Genomic DNA, 26,791 nt, shown 5'->3' with positions numbered 1-26,791 from the left:
GAACCAGGGAGTGATCATAAGAGTTATTAGATGAGTAAGACCCACTTGGGCTACTTGGTTCAAAATTGGTAAATCTCCTGCATGGAGGTGAGTTGGAGTTTCAGACGTAAGCCAAGAGAATTAGTATTAAGCCTCAAAAAGAAAAAGAGGGGGGGAAAGGAAGAATTAGTGGTGATACTGCTGTTGGTATTGCAAGTACATGAGGAGGGAAATGGTCCCAACTCTACAACACCGGGTATTCGCAGGAAGTCTCCTCTCCTGGTACTGACCCGGCCCAACGCTGTTTGGCTTCCAAGATCAGACGAGATCGGGCATTGGCAGCGTGGTATGATAGTAGAGAATTTTTCAATTGCACCAATGAGAGTGCACCTATATAAGAAGCAGAAGAAAGAGGAAAAAGGGGAGACAGAAATATTAGGAACGAAAAAAAGGGAATGAAAATAGTATAGAGAAGAAAGGGAATGAATCAGTGTAGCATAATTGATGGATCTGCTTTCTGCGTTAGACACAGCTCAGCAATTCCCACTTGTGTGGTGTCGTGTTCTGTGAATCGCAGATGAGAGTCCATGAAGCAATAGTGAAGTATGGAAGGGAGATATGAGAGATAGGCTAGGTTGGTATCAAAAATTAATTAATTAAGCATTGATTTAGAAAAGCGCATTATTATGTAACATGCATATTTGGAATAAAGTTTGAAAGTTCAACGAGTATGCTGAGGCTCACGATGAAATCAGATAATTATCAGACAGAATACTGGCCTCTGCTTGAAAAAAGTATTTTTTGTAGTATAACTACTTTAACAGATATTGCTTTTGAAAGAATAAGGGAAGAGAAAAGAAAAATGGGGGATGAAAAAGACAATTGGGGCTATATATTTTAGACAGTGATGCTGTGGCAATGAGCTATATGTGTGCTGCATATGTCCAAATGACATGGAATAACATACAACAAGTAAATATAAAGCGCATCAAGAGTTTGTGGTCTGCACAGAATATACACAGCACGGCAGTGGAACTCTGATGGGAATGCACAGGTCTAGACATATGCTGTATAGTCAAGCATTTTGATAAATACACTTAATGTGTTGTTGTCTGTGCGTACTATATACAGAGAAGGGCATCAATAGGTCCAATCGGATATGATGGGGGCTTAATGCCCATCAAGTGGTTGCTGTCTGTGCTAGGTATGCATGGGACAGCAGCAGGCTTATAGTCAATGGTACTATCAGCCAGAAGATATCTACAAATGCCACATAACTGTTAACATGCTGTCTAATACAACATAATTATTAAGTACAAAAAGGTATGTTGCTGTCTGTGCAGGATATGCACAGAACAGCTGAGGCTTACGGTCACCAAAATAGGAGAAGGAAAGCAGGTTAAGGCAGTGTCATGTGCCCAGGCAGGAGCTGAGAGATTACTCCATGTGTGGTCCCCCTCTCGGAACGGAAAACGCGTTTCGCCCTGACGGGCTTGTTCACTTCCGGGTTTAGGAGGGAGTGTGAAGCGTGGGGTTATATAGCAGCTGCGGGGTGTATACTACCCTTTAATTAGAGGTATAATTGGCGCTGGGCTGAGGGTAGTAATGGCCGCTGTGAAGCGTCTGTCCGTTGTTATGGGGACGGAGCATGACGTGCAATAGGGGGCGGGGCTTGTGCGATCACGGGAAGCCACTGGTTGACTGGCCGTGTATGCACACATGATGGCCCTGAAGTATCGCGAGATCGCGGGCGCCATATTTGTGGATGGCAATTGCCTGTTTGTATTGCAAATGAGTACTTGGCGCCATCTTAATTAATGGCAAATCAGCGGTGCTGGGAAGGGAAGACTGAATTTAAACATAGATTGAATATGGAGTTAAAGAAACATTATAGTAGGTAGAATCCTGGGTGGGGAGGCAGGTGGGAGAAAATTATAGTGGCGTAAATAAAGATAGAATTAATTAAATATGAAAAAATAAATAAGTAAATATTGATAAATAAAATTAAAAATAATAAAAATTTATAGAGAAATTTATATTGACAAGGGATAAATGAAATTGAAAAATAAAATAAAAAATGAAAGGTGAAAAAATGGAAGTGGAATGATTATGAAAAATGATGATAACATTACCTTGGGAATTGGGACAGAATGGCAGGTCAGCAGTGCCAAAAAGGTTTTTTTGGGTTGATATACAGGGAAAAGATGTGAACACAAATGGGAACCATAATTTAGGGATGTGGAAGGATTATAATGTGTAAATGAGAAGGGTGGGGGGTGGGGGGAAGGGGAAAAGGGGAAGATAAGAAATGGTGAACAAAAGGTGAGTGAAGTGGAATGGATTAAGGGGAACAGTGTGGCTGGGGAGTAGGGGAAGGGAAGGGGAGGTTTGGGAGGAGGGGAGAAGCAACTAGGTGGAGGTGACCTTACATTGAAAGCCTGTAAATGAAGTGTGAGTACAGGGATAGGCGGGTGGAGGGAGAAGAGGAGGGAAGGGGAGATTAATAGGGAAGAAAAGGATAGGATTGGCAAAATAGGGGGGGGGGGGAAAGGGAGGAGAGTGGGCAATTGGGGGAGTGTTGGATATGTAGAAAAGGTGAGAATTAGGGTAAATACAGTTGGTGGAAAGATTATTCACAAGAACACTGCATAATTGATGTTTTCATTAAGGCCATGAGGCCTGAGACTGTTGAGCCGAAAGATCCATTCACTTTCCTTCTTGTATAGTTCCTTAGTAATATCCCCTCCTCGTATGCCCAATTGGACACGATCTAAACCAAAGGCTTTGAATTCTTGGATGGATCCCTTGTGGTGATGGTGAAAATGCCTGGCAACAGAAGTTAGTTGTTTCATTCGTGCAAGGTCTTTCGCTGCATTGCGTATGTTGCCCAAATGTTCCAAAACTCTTTCTTTGAGTTTTCGTGTGGTCATGCCGACATATTTTAGATTACATCCGCAGGTTATACAGTAAATGACTGCTTGTGTATCACAGTTAAAGTAGTGTTGTAATTTCACTGTTTGGTCATATCTGTCCTTAATTGTGTTGGTTTTCAGAATCTGTGGGCATGACTTACATTTACCACAGGGAAAGGAGCCTGTGACCGAGGGTTTCTTCAGTGTAGTTGTTATGAAGTGGCTCTGAACTAGCTGATCTTTAATATTTTTGGATCTCCGCCAGCTCATCTGTAGTGGTGAATTCAGAAGAGGGGATAAATCAGGATCCAGCTGTAATATGGAGAGGTGTCTTGTTACCGCATTCTTGAGCATTCTCCACTCAGGGCAGAACGTTCCTATGAATCTAATAACATCTTCCTGTTCGGGGACCTCTTTCTTCTTCTTGAAAATCAGATTCTCTCTCTTTACCGCTGCTGTGGCTGAATATGCGCGTTTGAGTGATCGTCTGCTGTAACCCCTAGACAGGAGGCGATTAGTGAGTTCTCTGCTCTTGTTTTTGAAGGTGTGTTCTTCTGAGCAGTTGCGCCGTAGCCTAAGATACTCTCCTTTGGGGATGTTTTCCACCGTAGGGGGAAAATGAGAGCTGGTCTGGAAGAGGAGACTGTTGGTAGCAGTCTCCTTCCGATATAGCTCAGTTTCAAGAAAGCCTGTAGTGGATTTATAGATATTCAGGTCCAGGAATGGGACTTGTTCTGCACTGATGGTGTAGGTCAGATTGATGTTAAGGTCATTGGTATTAAGGATGGAAATGAAGTCCATCAGAAGGTCCCTGTCTCCGTCCCAGATGATGAAGATATCATCGATGTATCTTAGCCATAATGTCACATGAATGGTGTATTTTTCATTGATGGTTTTAAAGACATAGAAGTGTTCCCACCATCCCAAAAACAAGTTTGCATACGTCGGTGCACAGGCTGCACCCATTGCTGTACCTCTCACTTGTATGAAAATTTTTTCTTGAAAAACAAAGTAATTCTTAGAGAGTACAAAGTCGAGTAATCTCAGAAGGAAATTAGAGAAATCTTTCTCGCCACCTTGGTCCAGATAATATTTGACAGCTCTAATGCCTTGGTGATGGTTAATGCTAGTGTAGAGTGCCTCTACATCTAGAGTCACCAGAAGAAAATTGGTTTCAAAATGTATGTCATGGATCTTGCGTAGGAGATCGGATGCTATCCACGAATTAGAACATCTTCGCAGAGAATCCAATATGGAGGAAGCGTCCATTCAAAGACCCAAGTGCAGACCCAAATCTTCTTTTTTCCCTCCTGACATTAACTGTCCAGAGATCAAGGTCTTCTTGAATAGAGTGTCAAAAGAATTTGACGACATCTATATACAAACTAAAAACGGACTTCAGCAATTTCCCAATAATCTCAAATTCAAGGAGAGAAAAGCACTCCAAGAATTAGGCACATGGCGTGACATCGTTATAAAACCTTCGGATAAAGGTGGAAATATTGTCCTTTGGCCCCAAAAAATGTACATCACAGAAGCTCATAGACAGCTACACAATCCAGCATGCTATCAAAAACTTCTCAGCAATCCCACCACCAGATTCTTGACCGCCTATAATAACCTAATACAGGAAGCCGTAGCTCAATGTACAATCACCAAGCAGGAATCACAATATCTCACAGTCCAGAACCCAAAAACACCCACATTTTATCTTCTGCCGAAGATACATAAAAATGCCCTTAACCCACCAGGGAGACCTATTATGTCTGGCAACGGCGGCCTTCTGGAACAACCGAGTAGATTTTTGGACCTGCACCTTCGAGACTTTGTTCTTTCTTTGCCTTCCTATTTACAAGACACATCCGATCTCCTACGCAAGATCCATGACATACATTTTGAAACCAATTTTCTTCTGGTGACTCTAGATGTAGAGGCACTCTACACTAGCATTAACCATCACCAAGGCATTAGAGCTGTCAAATATTATCTGGACCAAGGTGGCGAGAAAGATTTCTCTAATTTCCTTCTGAGATTACTCGACTTTGTACTCTCTAAGAATTACTTTGTTTTTCAAGAAAAATTTTTCATACAAGTGAGAGGTACAGCAATGGGTGCAGCCTGTGCACCGACGTATGCAAACTTGTTTTTGGGATGGTGGGAACACTTCTATGTCTTTAAAACCATCAATGAAAAATACACCATTCATGTGACATTATGGCTAAGATACATCGATGATATCTTCATCATCTGGGACGGAGACAGGGACCTTCTGATGGACTTCATTTCCATCCTTAATACCAATGACCTTAACATCAATCTGACCTACACCATCAGTGCAGAACAAGTCCCATTCCTGGACCTGAATATCTATAAATCCACTACAGGCTTTCTTGAAACTGAGCTATATCGGAAGGAGACTGCTACCAACAGTCTCCTCTTCCAGACCAGCTCTCATTTTCCCCCTACGGTGGAAAACATCCCCAAAGGAGAGTATCTTAGGCTACGGCGCAACTGCTCAGAAGAACACACCTTCAAAAACAAGAGCAGAGAACTCACTAATCGCCTCCTGTCTAGGGGTTACAGCAGACGATCACTCAAACGCGCATATTCAGCCACAGCAGCGGTAAAGAGAGAGAATCTGATTTTCAAGAAGAAGAAAGAGGTCCCCGAACAGGAAGATGTTATTAGATTCATAGGAACGTTCTGCCCTGAGTGGAGAATGCTCAAGAATGCGGTAACAAGACACCTCTCCATATTACAGCTGGATCCTGATTTATCCCCTCTTCTGAATTCACCACTACAGATGAGCTGGCGGAGATCCAAAAATATTAAAGATCAGCTAGTTCAGAGCCACTTCATAACAACTACACTGAAGAAACCCTCGGTCACAGGCTCCTTTCCCTGTGGTAAATGTAAGTCATGCCCACAGATTCTGAAAACCAACACAATTAAGGACAGATATGACCAAACAGTGAAATTACAACACTACTTTAACTGTGATACACAAGCAGTCATTTACTGTATAACCTGCGGATGTAATCTAAAATATGTCGGCATGACCACACGAAAACTCAAAGAAAGAGTTTTGGAACATTTGGGCAACATACGCAATGCAGCGAAAGACCTTGCACGAATGAAACAACTAACTTCTGTTGCCAGGCATTTTCACCATCACCACAAGGGATCCATCCAAGAATTCAAAGCCTTTGGTTTAGATCGTGTCCAATTGGGCATACGAGGAGGGGATATTACTAAGGAACTATACAAGAAGGAAAGTGAATGGATCTTTCGGCTCAACAGTCTCAGGCCTCATGGCCTTAATGAAAACATCAATTATGCAGTGTTCTTGTGAATAATCTTTCCACCAACTGTATTTACCCTAATTCTCACCTTTTCTACATATCCAACACTCCCCCAATTGCCCACTCTCCTCCCTTTCCCCCCCCCCCCTATTTTGCCAATCCTATCCTTTTCTTCCCTATTAATCTCCCCTTCCCTCCTCTTCTCCCTCCACCCGCCTATCCCTGTACTCACACTTCATTTACAGGCTTTCAATGTAAGGTCACCTCCACCTAGTTGCTTCTCCCCTCCTCCCAAACCTCCCCTTCCCTTCCCCTACTCCCCAGCCACACTGTTCCCCTTAATCCATTCCACTTCACTCACCTTTTGTTCACCATTTCTTATCTTCCCCTTTTCCCCTTCCCCCCACCCCCCACCCTTCTCATTTACACATTATAATCCTTCCACATCCCTAAATTATGGTTCCCATTTGTGTTCACATCTTTTCCCTGTATATCAACCCAAAAAAACCTTTTTGGCACTGCTGACCTGCCATTCTGTCCCAATTCCCAAGGTAATGTTATCATCATTTTTCATAATCATTCCACTTCCATTTTTTCACCTTTCATTTTTTATTTTATTTTTCAATTTCATTTATCCCTTGTCAATATAAATTTCTCTATAAATTTTTATTATTTTTAATTTTATTTATCAATATTTACTTATTTATTTTTTCATATTTAATTAATTCTATCTTTATTTACGCCACTATAATTTTCTCCCACCTGCCTCCCCACCCAGGATTCTACCTACTATAATGTTTCTTTAACTCCATATTCAATCTATGTTTAAATTCAGTCTTCCCTTCCCAGCACCGCTGATTTGCCATTAATTAAGATGGCGCCAAGTACTCATTTGCAATACAAACAGGCAATTGCCATCCACAAATATGGCGCCCGCGATCTCGCGATACTTCAGGGCCATCATGTGTGCATACACGGCCAGTCAACCAGTGGCTTCCCGTGATCGCACAAGCCCCGCCCCCTATTGCACGTCATGCTCCGTCCCCATAACAACGGACAGACGCTTCACAGCGGCCATTACTACCCTCAGCCCAGCGCCAATTATACCTCTAATTAAAGGGTAGTATACACCCCGCAGCTGCTATATAACCCCACGCTTCACACTCCCTCCTAAACCCGGAAGTGAACAAGCCCGTCAGGGCGAAACGCGTTTTCCGTTCCGAGAGGGGGACCACACATGGAGTAATCTCTCAGCTCCTGCCTGGGCACATGACACTGCCTTAACCTGCTTTCCTTCTCCTATTTTGGTGACCGTAAGCCTCAGCTGTTCTGTGCATATCCTGCACAGACAGCAACATACCTTTTTGTACTTAATAATTATGTTGTATTAGACAGCATGTTAACAGTTATGTGGCATTTGTAGATATCTTCTGGCTGATAGTACCATTGACTATAAGCCTGCTGCTGTCCCATGCATACCTAGCACAGACAGCAACCACTTGATGGGCATTAAGCCCCCATCATATCCGATTGGACCTATTGATGCCCTTCTCTGTATATAGTACGCACAGACAACAACACATTAAGTGTATTTATCAAAATGCTTGACTATACAGCATATGTCTAGACCTGTGCATTCCCATCAGAGTTCCACTGCCGTGCTGTGTATATTCTGTGCAGACCACAAACTCTTGATGCGCTTTATATTTACTTGTTGTATGTTATTCCATGTCATTTGGACATATGCAGCACACATATAGCTCATTGCCACAGCATCACTGTCTAAAATATATAGCCCCAATTGTCTTTTTCATCCCCCATTTTTCTTTTCTCTTCCCTTATTCTTTCAAAAGCAATATCTGTTAAAGTATTTATACTACAAAAAATACTTTTTTCAAGCAGAGGCCAGTATTCTGTCTGATAATTATCTGATTTCATCGTGAGCCTCAGCATACTCGTTGAACTTTCAAACTTTATTCCAAATATGCATGTTACATAATAATGCGCTTTTCTAAATCAATGCTTAATTAATTAATTTTTGATACCAACCTAGCCTATCTCTCATATCTCCCTTCCATACTTCACTATTGCTTCATGGACTCTCATCTGCGATTCACAGAACACGACACCACACAAGTGGGAATTGCTGAGCTGTGTCTAACGCAGAAAGCAGATCCATCAATTATGCTACACTGATTCATTCCCTTTCTTCTCTATACTATTTTCATTCCCTTTTTTTCGTTCCTAATATTTCTGTCTCCCCTTTTTCCTCTTTCTTCTGCTTCTTATATAGGTGCACTCTCATTGGTGCAATTGAAAAATTCTCTACTATCATACCACGCTGCCAATGCCCGATCTCGTCTGATCTTGGAAGCCAAACAGCGTTGGGCCGGGTCAGTACCAGGAGAGGAGACTTCCTGCGAATACCCGGTGTTGTAGAGTTGGGACCATTTCCCTCCTCATGTACTTGCAATACCAACAGCAGTATCACCACTAATTCTTCCTTCCCCCCCTCTTTTTCTTTTTGAGGCTTAATACTAATTCTCTTGGCTTACGTCTGAAACTCCAACTCACCTCCATGCAGGAGATTTACCAATTTTGAACCAAGTAGCCCAAGTGGGTCTTACTCATCTAATAACTCTTATGATCACTCCCTGGTTCCATTAACACAGATTTTCTGTGCTGGTCAGGGAATTGGAGGTAAGACCAATCAATGTCTACAACCATTCCAATTACCAAGTGTGATTACACAGACCAGAACATTTTATTAATCAATAATTAATAATAATTAATTCTAAACTAACACAATCTTTCTTTGATATGGATCATGTATAGGGGTATTTTTATCATATACATTAAAAGTTATGTTTTAAGCATTTCTTTCTATACGTTATAGGAATTTTCCTTTTCTTTCAAGAGTGCGCCCACACAAGAGCCTTCTTTCTCTCCCTTTCTTCTAGGGATACTAAACCGCCAAGAAAATGAGGAAAACACAGAGATTTTACACAACCTAATCTTCTTTTTACAGGTGCTCTACCCGTCAGCATTTATATTATAATAAAGGTTTTGGACACATTTACATACGTGTCTGGTCACGTCAAATTTTAAACTTGTTTGATTTTGGACATTTGCTGCCTTACTAATTAAGAACGTAATTATCCAAATAAATACAGCAAATTACTACTAGAACTTGAGCCGTTCTCATGTAATGTAGCTGAGGCTGGAAATCACCTAGGACTTGCAGGGATGATGTTTAGCTTTGCAATAAGGGGATGAGAATGATTCAGCCACAGCCTCTCATATTTTTTGTATGGCTGATGCAGAGTTCTGATGTTGCCCTGTGTATACTGGGCTGATCCAGAGTGGACACTGTGCCAGTTATGTTGTGTTAATGTACGGCCAGGGCCAGCTCCAGGCACGTTCGAATTGAGCGGCCGCACGGGGCGCCACCCTTAATGGGCGCCGCCATATTCGTTCCTGGAGCCGGCCCTGTGCTGCGCTGCCCGGCCTTAAACTGCGCGGCGCCGGCGTCTAACGTCAGACGCTGGCACCGCGCAGCACGCATAGCGCACACCACCCACGGTTTTGGAGTCCGCCCTCGGCCCGCGCCCTCAGACAGCAGCACTCCTCCCCCTCCCTGCGCCGCAGGTATTGGGGGGCATTTATGGATGGCATTATGTGGGGTCATAACTGCACTGTGGGGGCATGGCACTGTGGGGTCATATCTGCACTGTGGGGGCATTTATGTATCTGGCACTGTGGGGGCATTTATGTATCTGGCACTGGAGGCATTTATGTATCTGGCACTTCGGGGGCATATCTGGCACTGTGGGGGCATTTATGTATCTGGCACTGTGGGGGCATTTTTATGTATCTTGCACTGGGGGCATTTATGTATCTGGCACTGTGGGGGAATTTATGTATCTGGCACTGTGGGGGCATATCTGGCACTGTGGGGGTGTTTATGTATCTGGCACTGTGGGGGTATTTATTTATCTGGCACTGTGGGGACATTTATTTATCTGGCACTGTGGGGGCATTTATGTCTCTGGCACTCTGGGGACATATCTGGCACTGTGGGGGCATTTATGTATCTTGCACTGTGGGGGCATTTATGTATCTGGCACTGTGGGGGCATTTATGTTTCTGGCACTGTGGGGGCATTTATGTATCTGGCACTGTGGGGGCATATCTGGCACTGTGGGGGCATTTATGTATCTGGCACTGTGGGGGCATATCTGGCACTGTGGAGGCATTTATGTATCTTGCACTGTGGGGGCATATCTGCGCTGTGGGGGCATTTATTTATCTGGCACTGTGGGGGCATTTATTTATCTGGCACTGTGGGGATTTATTTATCTGGCACTGTGGGGGCATATCTGGCACTGTGGGGGCATTTATGTATCTTGCACTGTGGGGGCATTTATGTATCTGGAACTGTGGGAGCATATCTGCACTGTGGGGGCATATCTGGCACTGGGGCATTTATGTATCTGGCACTGTGGGGGATAGCTGGCACTGTGGGTGCATTTATGTATCATGCACTGTGGGGGCATATCTGCACTGTGGGGGCATTTATGTATCTGGCACTGTGGAGGTATATCTGCACCGTGGGGGCATTTATTTATCTGGCACTGTGGGGGCATTTATTTATCTGGCACTGTGGGGGCATATCTGGCACTGTGTGGCCATTTATGTATCTGGCACTGCTGGGGGGCATGTCACTTGTTGTTGGCACTGCTGGGGGGCATGTCATGTGTAGCTGGCATGGCTGGGGAGCATATCATGTAGTGTTCCCGCTAGGCGTCTGTGGCTAGGCAATGTGTCTCAGTGCTCTACCTGGCACAGTGTGTCTCAGTGCTCTGCCTGGCGCAATGTGTCTCAGTGCTCTACCTGGCACAGTGTGTCTCAGTGCTCTACCTGGCGCAATGTGTCTCAGTGCTCTACCTGGCGCAATGTGTCTCAGTGCTCTACCTGGCGCAATGTGTCTCAGTCCTCTACCTGGCGCAATGTGTCTCAGTGCTCTACCTGGCGCAATGTGTCTCAGTGCTCTACCTGGCGCAATGTGTCTCAGTGCTGTGCCTGGCGCAATGTGTCTAACGTGCTGTGCCTGGCGCAAAGTGTCTAACGTGCTGTGCCTGGCGCAAAGTGTATAGGAGGTTCTACCTGGTGCAATGTGTATTAGCTGCACTACTGTGTGGTGTCATGCGAATTGCCACTATTATGTGGCCACGCACCTTCCCCACGAAGCAACGCCCCTAAATTTTTGCTGTCCATGCTTTAGCATGTAGGTAGATGAGCACCAAGCATTACAGTATGTACATCATTTTGCCCTCCTAACTTAAAAATATGCCCTCCCTGTGATCAGCACCCTGCCCTAAAAAGTGAACACTATCATGTGTAGCTGGCACTGCTGGGGGGTATATTGTGTGTAGCTGGCACTGCTGGGGGGCATGTCATGTGTAGCTGGCACGGCTGCGGGGCATGTCATGTGTAGCTGGCACTGCTGGGGGGCATGTCATGTGTAGCCGGCACTGCTGGGCAGAGCCGGATTAAGGCCCCGGGAGGCCTGGGGTACTAAATTGCAGGGGGCCCCCATGGACTAAAAAACTAATTAAAAAAAAAAAAATATATATATATATATATATATATATATATATATTATTATATATATATATATATTATTTTTTATTATTATTATTATTATTTTTTTTTTATTAGTTTTTTAGTCCACTGAAGGAGGAGGGATTTATATATATATATATATATATATATAATTTATCTAAGAATCCCTCCTCTTTCAGTTCAGCGTGCGGCGCGCCAATGACTGAGCCGCAGGCTTGCTGAGCCGGACAGCAATTGGACAGCTGAGCCGTCGCTCAGCTGCCCTGACTACAGCTGTTAGAGCACTCTTCTTAGAGCTGTAGTCAGCGCAGCTGAGCGACGGCTCAGTTGTCCAATTGCTGTCCGGCTCAGCAAGCCTGCGGCTCCGTCATTAGTGCGCCGCACGCAGGGCCGTTTCTAGACAATTTGGCTCCCAGTGCGAGATTTCAAAATGCGCCCCCCCCCTTGCTATAAAAAATTTTTGCGAGCCCCCCCCCATATAGCCAGAAAAAGAAAAAGCATGCGCGCGCGCTCCCGACAAGGGTGTGTGGCCTGATTAAAATGGGTGTGGTCTCATTAAAGTGGGCGTGGCCTCGTCTGATATCATCACACCCAACACAGGGGGGGAAAATAAAAATAAAAAAAGTCCCCCTTTTACACATTACACCAGGCAAGTGTCCCCATATTACACAGTACGCAGGCAGGTGTTCCCATTTTACACAGTACGGTAGGCAGATATCCCCATTTTACACAGTACGCAGGCAGGTGTCCCCATTTTACACAGTACGCAGGCAGGTGTCCCCATTTTACACAGTACGCAGGCAGGTGTCCCCATTTTACACAGTACGCAGGCAGGTGTCCCCATTTTACACAGTGCGGCAGGTATCCCCATTTTACACAGTGCGGCAGGTATCCCCATTTTACACAGTACGCAGGCAGGTGTCCCCATTTTACACAGTGCGGCAGGTATCCCCATTTTACACAGTGCGGAAGGTGTCCCCATTTTACACAGTACGCAGGCAGGTGTCCCCATTTTACACAGTACGCAGGCAGGTGTCCCCATTTTACACAGTACGCAGGCAGGTGTCCCCATTTTACACAGTACGCAGGCAGGTGTCCCCATTTTACACAGTGCGGTAGGTATCCCCATTTTACACAGTGCGGAAGTGTCCCCATTTTACACAGTGCGGAAGGTGTCCCCATTTTACACAGTGCGGCAGGTGTCCCCATTTTACACAGTACGCAGGCAGGTGTCCCCATTTTACACAGTACGCAGGCAGGTGCCCCCATTTTACACAGTGCGGCAGGTGCCCCCATTTTACACAGTGCGGCAGGTATCCCCATTTTACACAGTGCGGAAGGTATCCCCATTTTACACAGTGCGGCAGGTGCCCCCATTTTACACAGTGCGGCAGGTATCCCACAGTGCGGCAGGTGTCCCCATTTTACACAGTGCGGCAGGTGTCCCCATTTTACACCGTACGCAGGCAGGTGTCCCCATTTTACACAGTGCGGCAGGTATCCCCATTTTACACAGTGCGGCAGGTATCCCCATTTTACACAGTGCGGCAGGTATCCCCATTTTACACAGTGCGGAAGGTATCCCCATTTTACACAGTGCGGCAGGTGCCCCCATTTTACACAGTGCGGAAGGTATCCTCATTTTACATAGTGCGGCAGGTGCCCCCATTTTACACAGTGCGGAAGGTATCCTCATTTTACATAGTGCGGCAGGCAGGTGTCAAGTGGGGGGGAGGAAGGGAGGAAGAGAGAGAGAGAAAGAGAGAAAAAAAAAATACTTACATCTTCCCGCTCTTCGGGTCCCGCCGACGCACGTCCCTCGCGCCGGCCGCCTCCTCCTTCGATGCTTATCTCCTCTCCTCCCTCTCTCTCCCCCCGAGCGCTCCTGCTCGGGGGGCGGGGCTTCGCGGAATGACGCGTTTGCGTCGTGACGTCACGACGCAAACGCGTCATTCCGCGAAGCCCCGCCCCCCGAGCAGGAGCGCTCGGGGGGAGAGAGAGGGAGGAGATAAGTAGTCACAAAGTGAGCCGCTCTGCGCTAAACGGCACTGGCCGCACGCTGTACTGAAGGAGGAGGAGGGACAGGGCAGCGGGGAGCCGGGGCTCGTGAGCGCTGCACCGCAGATCGGATTGAAGAAAGATCCGATCTGTGGTGTGGCAGGGGGCCCTTTTGGAAAGAGGGCCCGGGGTACGTATCCCCGGGACCCCCCCCTTAATCCGGCTCTGCTGCTGGGGGCATGTCATGTGTAGCTGGCACTGCTGGGGGGCATATCATGTCTATCTGGCACTGCACATTATGTGTATCTGGCACTATACTGGAGACATTATGTGTAGCTGGCACTATACTGGAGACATTGTGTGTAAGGAACACTACTGTGGCTGTTATGTGTAAGGCTGCTAATTGTGTGCGTAGAGGGGGTGTGAAAATATACTTATTTATAGTCTAATAATATGAAGTTATGAGGCCACGCCCACTTTTCCAGATGCCACGCCTACTTTTCCTGGAGCGACAGCGCGCGCATAAGGGTTAGTGGGGGGTGGGGTGCTTTTACATTTTCTCGCTCAGGGTGCTAGTAGGCCTGGAGCCGGCCCTGTGTACGGCACATTCCCTTAACGCAAATGTATGCAAATACTCGCATGCTGAGCAGCCAATGGCTTCTAGCATGTAGAAGTGCTTACAACCAGAGCGGCGGAACAGGGTGGGAAAGGATATACTAGGCCCGTTACAGTAATTGCACCTTCAGTCAGGCATGTTTCAGCAATTATTGTTTTGTTTTTTGCTTTTGGTTTTTGTGCGTACGTCTTATATCTGTGTAAAATAGATTTTAGTTTCTGCTAATATAGAGATTTTTTTTGTTGAATTGGTGACTAATACCACTTTCAGGTAGAAAAATCTTAAAATCCTGGGTTTTTCCCAGTTTTGTGAAACCGGGAAAAACCCGGGCTACAGTTCCTAACCCCCTTTCACACAGCACATTTAACCCGGATTATTCCCGGGTGGACCCCTTTCAGACAGAACCCGTGTCAGCCTTGCAATAGACTTGTGTGTCATAAGAAATGGACTGTTTTTATGGCACACAGAGATGAGGTCATGAAAAGTGGGTGGTGACTGTTCACAGCATTCACCATGGCCGACAGGTTACTGCTGCGTATCCCTAAGTTCCTGAGTTCTTGCTGTTTCTTGCTGTTTTACACAGCAAATGAGAGCCTGATGCAGCTGCTAGCACTGACCTACATGCACAGTCTTATGCCAAGAGGAGAAGGGAGCAATTTCTGGCGGAGAGGGCTAATACTCAACGCCGGTATTTGCGCAGGAGGAGAGCCCTGATTTTGGGCAGCATTACGCCTACCCTGAGATTTACCAGCGCAACTAATCGATCGTTGTGGACCAGAGACCGCAGGCATGGACAAGCTTTCTGGGCGACGGTGGAAGCTTATCAGCCAGAGCAGTGGATGGCACACTTTCGGATGTTGCGTGGTACGTTTTACTACCTGCTGGACATTCCCAGTCCAGCACTCACCAGGAAAAGCACCAACTACCGCACGACCATTACTGCAAGGTGACCGGCTGGATGATACCATAAAAGGTTTCCTGCGACGTGGATATCATCTAGAGATGTGCACCGGAAATTTTTCGGGTTTTGTGTTTTGGTTTTGGGTTCGGTTCCGTGGCCGTGTTTTGGGTTCGAACGCGTTTTGGCAAAACCTCACCGAATTTTTTTTGTCGGATTCGGGTGTGTTTTGGATTCGGGTGTTTTTTTCAAAAAACCCTAAAAAACAGCTTAAATCATAGAATTTGGGGGTCATTTTGATCCCAAAGTATTATTAACCTCAATAACCATAATTTCCACTCATTTTCAGTCTATTCTGAACACCTCACAATATTATTTTTAGTCCTAAAATTTGCACCGAGGTCGCTGGATGACTAAGCTCAGCGACCCAAGTGGCCGACACAAACACCTGGCCCATCTAGGAGTGGCACTGCAGTGTCACGCAGGATGGCCCTTCCAAAAAACACTCCCCAAACAGCACATGACGCAAAGAAAAAAAGAGGCGCAATGAGGTAGCTGTGTGAGTAAGCTAAGCGACCCTAGTGGCCGACACAAACACCTGGCCCATCTAGGAGTGGCACTGCAGTGTCAGGCCGGATGGCCCTTCCAAAAAATACTCCCCAAACAGCACATGACGCAAAGAAAAAAAGAGGCGCAATGAGGTAGCTGTGTGACTAAGCTAAGCGACCCAAGTGGCCGACACAAACACCTGGCCCATCTAGGAGTGGCACTGCAGTGTCACGCAGGATGGCCCTTCCAAAAAACACTCCCCAAACAGCACATGACGCAAAGAAAAAAAGAGGCGCAATGAGGTAGCTGTGTGAGTAAGCTAAGCGACCCTAGTGGCCGACACAAACACCTGGCCCATCTAGGAGTGGCACTGCAGTGTCAGGCCGGATGGCCCTTCCAAAAAATACTCCCCAAACAGCACATGACGCAAAGAAGAAAAAAAAGAGGCGCAATGAGGTAGCTGTGTGACTAAGATAAGTGACCCTAGTGGCCGACACAAACACCTGGCCCATCTAGGAGTGGCACTGCAGTGTCACGCAGGATGGCCCTTCCAAAAAATACTCCCCAAACAGCACATGACGCAAAGAAGAAAAAAAAGAGGCGCAATGAGGTAGCTGTGTGACTAAGATAAGCGACCCTAGTGGCCGACACAAACACCTGGCCCATCTAGGAGTGGCACTGCAGTGTCACGCAGGATGGCCCTTCCAAAAAACACTCCCCAAACAGCACATGACGCAAAGAAAAATTAAAGAAAAAAGAGGTGCAAGATGGAATTGTCCTTGGGCCCTCCCACCCACCCTTATGTTGTATAAACAGGACATGCACACTTTAACCAACCCATCATTTCAGTGACAGGGTCTGCCACACGACTGTGACTGAAATGACGGGTTGGTTTGGACCCCCACCAAAAAAGAAGCAATTAATCTCTCCTTGCACAAACTGGCTCTACAGAGGCAAGATGTCCACCTCATCATCATCCTCCGATTCATCACCGTGTACATCCCCCTCCTCACAGATTATCAATTCGTCCCCACTGGAATCCACCATCACAGCTCCCTGTGTACTTTGTGGAGGCAATTGCTGCTGGTGAATGTCTCCACGGAGGAATTGATTATAATTCATTTTAATGAACATCATCTTCTCCACATTTTCTGGAAGTAACCTCGTACGCCGATTGCTGACAAGGTGAGCGGCGGCACTAAACACTCTTTCGGAGTACACACTTGTGGGAGGGCAACTTAGGTAGAATAAAGCCAGTTTGTGCAAGGGCCTCCAAATTGCCTCTTTTTCCTGCCAGTATACGTACGGACTGTCTGACGTGCCTACTTGGATGCGGTCACTCATATAATCCTCCACCATTCTTTCAATGGTGAGAGAATCATATGCAGTGACAGTAGACGACATGTCCGTAATCGTTGGCAGGTCCTTCAGTCCGGACCAGATGTCAGCATCAGCAGTCGCTCCAGACTGCCCTGCATCACCGCCAGCGGGTGGGCTCGGAATTCTGAGCCTTTTCCTCGCACCCCCAGTTGCGGGAGAATGTGAAGGAGGAGATGTTGACAGGTCGCGTTCCGCTTGACTTGACAATTTTCTCACCAGCAGTTCTTTGAACCCCTGCAGACTTGTGTCTGCCGGAAAGAGAGATACAACGTAGGTTTTAAATCTAGGATCGAGCACGGTGGCCAAAATGTAGTGCTCTGATTTCAACAGATTGACCACCCGTGAATCCTTGTTAAGCGAATTAAGGGCTCCATCCACAAGTCCCACATGCCTAGCGGAATCGCTCAGTGTTAGCTCCTCCTTCAATGTCTCCAGCTTCTTCTGCAAAAGCCTGATGAGGGGAATGACCTGACTCAGGCTGGCAGTGTCTGAACTGACTTCACGTGTGGCAAGTTCAAAAGGTTGCAGAACCTTGCACAACGTTGAAATCATTCTCCACTGCGCTTGAGACAGGTGCATTCCACCTCCTATATCGTGGTCAGTTGTATAGGCTTGAATGGCCTTTTGCTGCTCCTCCAACCTCTGAAGCATATAGAGGGTTGAATTCCACCTCGTTACCACTTCTTGCTTCAGATGATGGCAGGGCAGGTTCAGGCGTTTTTGGTGTTGCTCCAGTCTTCTGTACGTGGTGCCTGTACGCCGAAAGTGTCCCGCAATTCTTCTGGCCACCGACAGCATCTCTTGCACGCCCCTCTCGTTTTTTAAATAATTCTGCACCACCAAATTCAAGGTATGTGCAAAACATGGGACGTGCTGGAATTTGCCCAGATTTAATGCACACACAATATTGCTGGCGTTGTCCGATGCCACAAATCCACAGGAGAGTCCAATTGGGGTAAGCCATTCTGCGATGATCTTCCTCAGTTGCCGTAAGAGGTTTTCAGCTGTGTGCGTGTTCTGGAAAGCGGTGATACAAAGCGTAGCCTGCCTAGGAAAGAGTTGGCGTTTGCGAGATGCTGCTACTGGTGCCGCCGCTGCTGTTCTTGCGGCGGGAGTCAATACATCTACCCAGTGGGCTGTCACAGTCATATAGTCCTGAGTCTGCCCTGCTCCACTTGTCCACATGTCCGTGGTTAAGTGGACATTGGGTACAACTGCATTTTTTAGGACACTGGTGAGTCTTTTTCTGAGGTCTGTGTACATTTTCGGTATCGCCTGCCTAGAGAAATGGAACCTAGATGGTATTTGGTACCGGGGACACAGTACCTCAAACAAGTCTATAGTTGGCTCTGCAGTAATGATGGATACCGGAACCACGTTTCTCACCGCCCAGGATGCCAAGGCCTCAGTTATCCGCTTTGCAGCAGGATGACTGCTGTGATATTTCATCTTCCTCGCAAAGGACTGTTGGACAGTCAATCGCTTGGTGGAAGTAGTAGAAGTGGTCTTACGACTTCCCCTCTGGGATGACCATCGACTCCCAGCAGCAACAACAGCAGCGCCAGCAGCAGTAGGCGTTACACTCAAGGATGCATCGGAGGAATCCCAGGCAGGAGAGGACTCATCAGAATTGCCAGTGACATGGCCTGCAGGACTATTGGCATTCCTGGGGAAGGAGGAAATTGACACTGAGGGAGTTGGTGGGGTGGTTTGCGTGAGCTTGGTTACAAGAGGAAGGGATTTACTGGTCAGTGGACTGCTTCCGCTGTCGCCCAAAGTTTTTGAACTTGTCACTGACTTATGATGAATGCGCTGCAGGTGACGTATAAGGGAGGATGTTCCGAGGTGGTTAACGTCCTTACCCCTACTTATTACAGCTTGACAAAGGCAACACACGGCTTGACACCTGTTGTCCGCATTTCTGTTGAAATACTTCCACACCGAAGAGCTGATTTTTTTGGTATTTTCACCAGGCATGTCAATGGCCATATTCCTACCACGGACAACAGGTGTCTCCCCGGGTGCCTGACTTAAACAAACCACCTCACCATCAGAATCCTCCTTGTCAATTTCCTTCCCAGCGCCAGCAACACCCATATCCTCCTCATCCTGGTGTACTTCAACACTGACATCTTCAATCTGACTATCAGGAACTGGACTGCGGGTGCTCCTTCCAGCACTTGCAGGGGGCGTGCAAATGGTGGAAGGTGCATGCTCTTCACGTCCAGTGTTGGGAAGGTCAGGCATCGCAACCGACACAATTGGACTCTCCTTGTGGATTTGTGATTTCGAAGAACGCACAGTTCTTTGCTGTGCTTTTGCCAGCTTAAGTCTTTTCATTTTTCTAGCGAGAGGCTGAGTGCTTCCATCCTCATGTGAAGCTGAACCACTAGCCATGAACATAGGCCAGGGCCTCAGCCGTTCCTTGCCACTCCGTGTGGTAAATGGCATATTGGCAAGTTTACGCTTCTACTCCGACGATTTTATTTTAGATTTTTGAGTCCTTTTTTTACTGATATTTTGTGTTTTGGATTTTACATGCTCTGTACTATGACATTGGGCATCGGCCTTGGCAGACGACATTGATGGAATTTCATCGTCTCGGCCATGACTAGTGGCAGCAGCTTCAGCACGAGGTGGAAGTGGATCTTGATCTTTCCCTATTTTTGGAACCTCAACATTTTTGTTCTCCATATTTTAATAGGCACAACTAAAAGGCACCTCAGGTAAACAATGGAGATGGATGGATACTAGTATACTTATGGATGACGAGTGACTGACGACACAGAGGTAGCTACAGCCGTGGACTACCGTACTGCGTCTGCTAGTATAGAGATGATAATGATATAAAAAATATATATATATCACTACTGCAGGTATATATAATATAATGACGGACCTGCTGGACACTGTCAGCAGACTCCTAAACTACTAGTATGAAGAAGATAGAAAAAAAAACCCACCACAGGTAGGTATACAATTATGGACGAGCACTGACGACACAGAGGTAGCTACAGCCGTGGACTACCGTACTGCGTCTGCTAGTATAGAGATGATAATGATATAAAAAATATATATATATCACTACTGCAGGTATATATAATATAATGACGGACCTGCTGGACACTGTCAGCAGACTCCTAAACTACTAGTATGAAGAAGATAGAAAAAAAACCCCACCACAGGTAGGTATACAATTATGGACGAGCACTGACGACACAGAGGTAGCTACAGCCGTGGACTACCGTACTGTGTCTGCTAGTATAGAGATGATAATGATATAAAAAATATATATATATCACTACTGCAGGTATATATAATATAATGACGGACCTGCTGGACACTGTCAGCAGACTCCTAAACTACTAGTATGAAGAAGATAGAAAAAAAAACCCCACCACAGGTAGGTATACAATTATGGACGAGCACTGACGACACAGAGGTAGCTACAGCCGTGGACTACCGTACTGTGTCTGCTAGTATAGAGATGATAATGATATAAAAAATATATATATATCACTACTGCAGGTATATATAATATAATGACAGACCTGCTGGACACTGTCAGCAGACTCCTAAACTACTAGTATGAAGAAGATAGAAAAAAAAAACCCACCACAGGTAGGTATACAATTATGGACGAGCACTGACGACACAGAGGTAGCTACAGCCGTGGACTACCGTACTGCGTCTGCTAGTATAGAGATGATAATGATATAAAAAATATATATATATCACTACTGCAGGTATATATAATATAATGACGGACCTGCTGGACACTGTCAGCAGACTCCTAAACTACTAGTATGAAGAAGATAGAAAAAAAAAACCCACCACAGGTAGGTATACAATTATGGACGAGCACTGACGACACAGAGGTAGCTACAGCCGTGGACTACCGTACTGCGTCTGCTAATATAGAGATGATAAAGATGATAGAGATGAACAAAAAAAATATAACACTACTGCAGGTAAATATTTATATAATATAATGAATGACGGACCTGCTGGACACTGTCAGCAGAATGCGTTTATAGAATAAATAAAAAAAACACCACAGTAGTGTTTAACTTTTTCAGGCAGACAATATACTGGTGGTCACTGGTCAGTCACACTGGCAGCAAAAGTGTGCACTGTACTCCTGCTATAACTGCACCCCAGTCTCCCCCACAATTCAGCTGTGTGAGCAGTGAGCACTCAGCACAGTCAGATATACATAGATGATATTATCATGCAGCACACTGAGGCTGAGCACAGATATGGTATGTGACTGTGTATCGTTTTTTTCAGGCAGAGAACTGATTATATTAAATAATAAATAAAACTGGTGGTGGTCACTAGTAACTATCAGCAAAACTCTGCACTCTGAGTACTCCTAATGCTCCCCAAAATTACTAAGTTAGTAGTAAATCAACTCAAGTGTCTCTATCTATTCTAACGGAGAGGACGCCAGCCACGTCCTCTCCCTATCAATCTCAATGCACGTGTGAAAATGGCGGCGACGCGCGGCTCCTTATATAGAATCCGAGTCTCGCGATAGAATACGAGCCTCGCGAGAATCCGACAGCGGGATGATGACGTTCGGGCGCGCTCGGGTTAACCGAGCAAGGCGGGAAGATCCGAGTCTGTCTCGGACCCGTGTAAAAAGGCTGAAGTTCGGGGGGGGTTCGGATTCCGAGGAACCGAACCCGCTCATCTCTAATATCATCAGTGTGCTGGAGCCGTAGATGGGACCCACATACCCATTATTGCCCCCAGAGACAACCCAGCCGATTACTACAACCAAAAAGCCTGGCACTCCATCATCCTGCAGGCTGTTGTGGACCATAAGTATTGGTAAGTAGGGGTGTAGTATGTTATGCCGGCGGTCGGGCTCCCGGTGGCCAGCATACCGGCGCCAGAATCCCGACCGCCGGCATACCAACAGCTGGGCGAGTGCAAATGAGCCCCTTGCGGACTCGCTGCGTTCGCCACACTATCTATTCTCCCTCCAGGGGGGTCATGGACCAAGAGAGAGAAAAGCCATCAGTATGCCGGCGGTCAGGATTCCGGCACCGGTATGCTGGTCTTCGGGAGCCCAGCCGCCGGCAAAGTGAAGACCACCCGGTAAGTAGTATGGTGTCTTAATGTGAGTGATATGCTGGGTCCATGATGTGTATTGTGAAACACAGCTAATGCGTATACTGTTCAGTTTCACAGATGACTTTATCGGCTGGCCGGGTCATGCTCACGACTCTAAGGTACTTGGCAACTTTGATTTGCTCCAGATTGCAGAGGAGAACCAACATGGCTGGTCGTTCCCTAAAGAGGTAAATATATCTCTTTTGATGGGTTATATTTTTCACAGCAGAATAATAATATAACAGATTGCAATTATGGTATAGGGCCGGCCTCTTATGTTGTGCATCAGGGGTGTTAAACTATAGCTGCCGTGGAACTAAACCTCCCAGCTTGCCCCTGCCACAAATTTTCTTTTTGGGGGTGCTGCAACTGTGGCAGGGCATGCTGGCATGTGTAGTTCCACAACAGCTGGAGGGCCGAAGGTTCCCTATCCCTGTTGTGTTTCACCATGGAATATGGGAAAGGTTTGCAGTGAAGATCCCCACTGCTGTGACCCCAAAGGTGGGTATGGATGGATGGAGGGTAGGGTTAGGCACAAAGGGAGCTGGTAAGGGTTAGGCTGTAGAAGGGGGGGGGGGGGTTAGACGATAGGGGAGGGGTGGGAGGGATTGACCCATGTCAGGATTAGTTTGTACTTTCCTAAACATTATTTATTATTTATTTATTTATTACCAGTTATTTATATAGCGCACACATATTCCGCAGCGCTTTACAGAGAATATTTGGCCATTCACATCGGTCCCTGCCCCAGTGGAGCTTACAATCTATATTCCTCACCACATGTACACGCGCACACATTCATACTAGGGTTAATTTTTGTTGGGATACCAGTATATTTTTGGATTGTGGGAGGAAACCCACGCAAGTACGGGGAGAATATACAAACTCCACACAGTTAGGGCCATGGTGGGAATCAAACCCATGACCTCAGTGCTGTGAGGCAGTGATGCTAACCATTACACCATCCGTGCTGCCCATTATGTATGACACCTATACTATATATTCATTTTTTTTTCCCATTACAGAAATCAAAGTTTGTGGATGGTGTGGAGATCCCGGTGCACCTTATTGGAGATGCGGCATACCCTTTGAGGCGTTGGCTCATCAATGGCTTCACACAGCATCTCCCACTGTCTCCGAAACAGGAGCATTTCACACACACTCTCAGCTCGGCCAGGATGGTGGTGGAGAATGCCTTTGGGAGACTGAAGGGGCGCTGGCGGTGTCTACTAAAGCGCAATGACATTGCCATCACCCTGGTGCCGGATGTGGTTGCTGCTTGCTGTATCCTCCACAACTTTTGTGAGATACAGAAGGAACACTTTTTACCGGAGTGGAACGTTGTGGACTCTGAACTGTGCGATACTCCTGTAGAAGCAGCAGCTTACGAGGGGGAGATAAGTAGCAGCAGCGCTGACGAAATCCGTAACACCCTCACTGCTAACTTAACTACTAGGGCACAGTATTATTGTTTTAGAAAAAGTTATGTACATGTTACCTCACATTTATCATTTTAAATATAACATTTTTACAATTTAAAATGCTTTTTACTTTTTTGAACATAAATAGAACGTAATGTGTGTAGGCATTAGACCAGAGGTTCCCAAACTGTGTCCCGTGGCTCCCTGGTGTGCCTCGGGACACTTGCAGGGATGCCCTGGGTTGGTGGTCCAGGACCAATTCAAATTATTCATGGTCAGTATAATAGGCAAAACCAGGGCTGGTGGCTGCAAGTCATAAAATATGTGGCCAAACAGAAGCAAATCTTGTCCCTCACCACACAACTGACCCTAAGGATGACATATAAACGCGATCTACGTAATGTAATATTTCTTTCTAAATTTCTCAATAAGAAATTTTTGGCCTAGGGGTGCCGGTAAAAAAATTCTGATATTCTAGGGCGCCGTGATTCAAAAAAGTTTGGAAACCACTGCATTAGACACATAAATAGAAGGCATTCAGTGTGTAGGTAACGGGTAGGTATGACCTGGGCACTTGGCAGGCATGTAAAGTGCTGAATACACATGAACATTTCCAAAAAGACAAAAGACAAAGAAAAATATTATTTACAACTGTCTGTAAGAAGTGCTGCCCAGTGGACAGTTATGAGTAGTGCCATCTGGATAAGTATACACAGTGCCATGGGGTATGGGTCGTTGGGTCGACCCAACCTAGGTCGACAGTTATTAAGTCGACCACTGAAGGTCGATATGGGCATTAGGTCGACATGTACTAGGTCAACATGGGCATTAGGTCGACATGTACTAGGTCGACAGGTGAAAAGGTCGCAATACGCTTTTGGACTTTTTTTTGGTGTTGTTTTTTTCGTTATGTGATGGGGAACCCCCATTTAGTGCACCGTGTCCCCTCGCATGGCTCATTTCACTTACCATGCTTCGGGCGCCTCGCTGCGCTCAGCACAGGTTACCGTTCCCAGTTGTAGTCCACGTGGATCGTAAAGTATGAAAGAGTCCAAAATTTTTTTTAAACTCATGTCGACCTTTTGACCTGTCGACCTAGGACATGTCGCCCTAATGCCAATGTCAACCTTCAGTGGTCGACCTAATGACTGTCGACCTAAGTTGTGTCAACCTAACGACCGTATCCCGTGCCATGTGGAGTATTATTCCCTGTGGCATTGGGGATAGTATGCACAGTGGCATGTGTACCATCAGGACTGGTCTGCTTATTGGCATGTGGACTGATACGCACAGTGCCGTGTGAAAAATGGTTCCCTGTGCCATCTAGATAACTATTCCCTGTGCCATCTGGACTATTATGGACAGTGCCATAAACTGCATGCCTCTGCTATGTTGCTGGTAGTTGGAAAAATGGGGTGTGGTTCATCAAATCGACAGTGTCTAGGTCGACAATGTTTAGGTCGACCACTATAGGTCGACAGTCACTAGGTCGACATGGATGGAAGGTCGACAGGGTTTCTAGGTCGACATGTGCTAGGTCGACAGGTCTAAAGGTCGACATGAGGATTTTTTGTGTGTGTCGTTTTCTTCGTAGAGCGACCGGGATCCCAAATTAGTGCACCGCGTACCCTCGCATGGCTCGCTTCGCTCGCCATGCTTCGGGCATGGTGCCTTCGCTCCGCTACCGCTTCGCTCGGCACACTTTACCGTTCCAATCGTAGTCCACGTGGATCGTTAAGTATGAAAAAATTCAAAAAAAGAAATAAAATGTGAAAAACTCATGTCGACCTTTAGACCTGTCGACCTAGCACATGTCGACCTAGAAACCCTGCCGACCTTCCATCCATGTCGACCTAGTGACTGTCGACCTATAGTGGTCGACCTAAACATTGTCGACCTAGACACTGTCGATCTTCAGACCGGATCCCGGAAAAATGACCCTCAGAATATTGAGGAGGATACACTGGGTAAGGGTGTGGAGGGTGCGGATTGTGTAATCTAGACACCAGACCGTTAAGAAAGGACATCTGTGCCTCTCTGTTTTCCCTAGAAAAACGTTCATGCATACCCACAAGTTGCGTGAGAAATTAATTTTGTAACTCTTTCTCGTTGTCAAAAAAGCGTTGGAGTCAGGCATCCTCCTGTGCCTGCAGTTCAGCATCGGAACCTCGCAGCTGATTGACCGGGATTCTTGTCATTATGCGCGTAGCTTCCTCCATCTTTGAAGATTTTTTTTCTTCCATTCAGGTACGTCAAAGACTAGAAATGGAGGTAAAAAAAAATATGTAAAAATCAAATAGCAGTGATGTCAGCATATATGTGCTTGAGGCCTCCTACCTCCTGCGCACTAGCTACACACTGCAACATATACATTATGAGTATCGGTCAAGACAAAGATATGTGTTATGGAAGTGCACAATTGTACAAACACTGCATGATATGCACGATTTATACTTTCTAAAGGATCATTTGTGCTATTAGCGTGCAGGTGTGTACAGGCCTATGATGTCTTTAGCAGTCGTTATTACTCATAAGTGGTCCAACAGCTAATGTGGCCTTCTGATATTGATGAAATACATGACAGGAACTAAATGTGTAACGCAGCATTTAAAAATAATAACAAGTGAAAACAACATCATTGTGGAATACGGCCCATACTATAATCTGGATGTTAAATAAAACAAAATTCTTAAGTGTGTGTAAAGTAAAACAAAAACAACTTACTGTTCCTACGCAACTTCTCAGTCTGCACAGAAGTCTGTGTCCCAGCCGGAGTCCTTGTGCTGCTTCCACTGGCATCGACCTCGATAGTATTGGTGACTGGGTCCCCCACAGCAGCCATCGGATTGGTGTCACTGATCTCAGTGATGTCATCACAGAACATTGGTGGCGTCAGTGGAATGGATTGGCTGTTCTCCGCGCTTCGTGAGGACACACAACTGGACGATGAAATGGCAATGGAATTAACCAGTGCAGAATTGCCAAAAACC

General features: G+C 46.0%; 2 pseudogenes; one reads left to right on the top strand and one right to left on the bottom strand.

The window, feature by feature from the left end:
• Positions 1-220: 220 nt before the first annotated feature.
• LOC134967383 (5S ribosomal RNA) lies at positions 221-339 on the bottom strand (annotated as a pseudogene).
• Positions 340-8,516: 8,177 nt separating this feature from the next.
• Positions 8,517-8,635, top strand: LOC134967371 (5S ribosomal RNA; annotated as a pseudogene).
• The last annotated feature ends 18,156 nt before the right edge of the window (positions 8,636-26,791 follow it).

Source organism: Pseudophryne corroboree, chromosome 10, assembly GCF_028390025.1.
Source record: "Pseudophryne corroboree isolate aPseCor3 chromosome 10, aPseCor3.hap2, whole genome shotgun sequence".
NCBI lineage: Eukaryota > Metazoa > Chordata > Amphibia > Anura > Myobatrachidae > Pseudophryne > Pseudophryne corroboree.
Note: the sequence above shows the minus strand (reverse complement) of the source record. Positions and strands in the feature narration are given on the sequence as shown.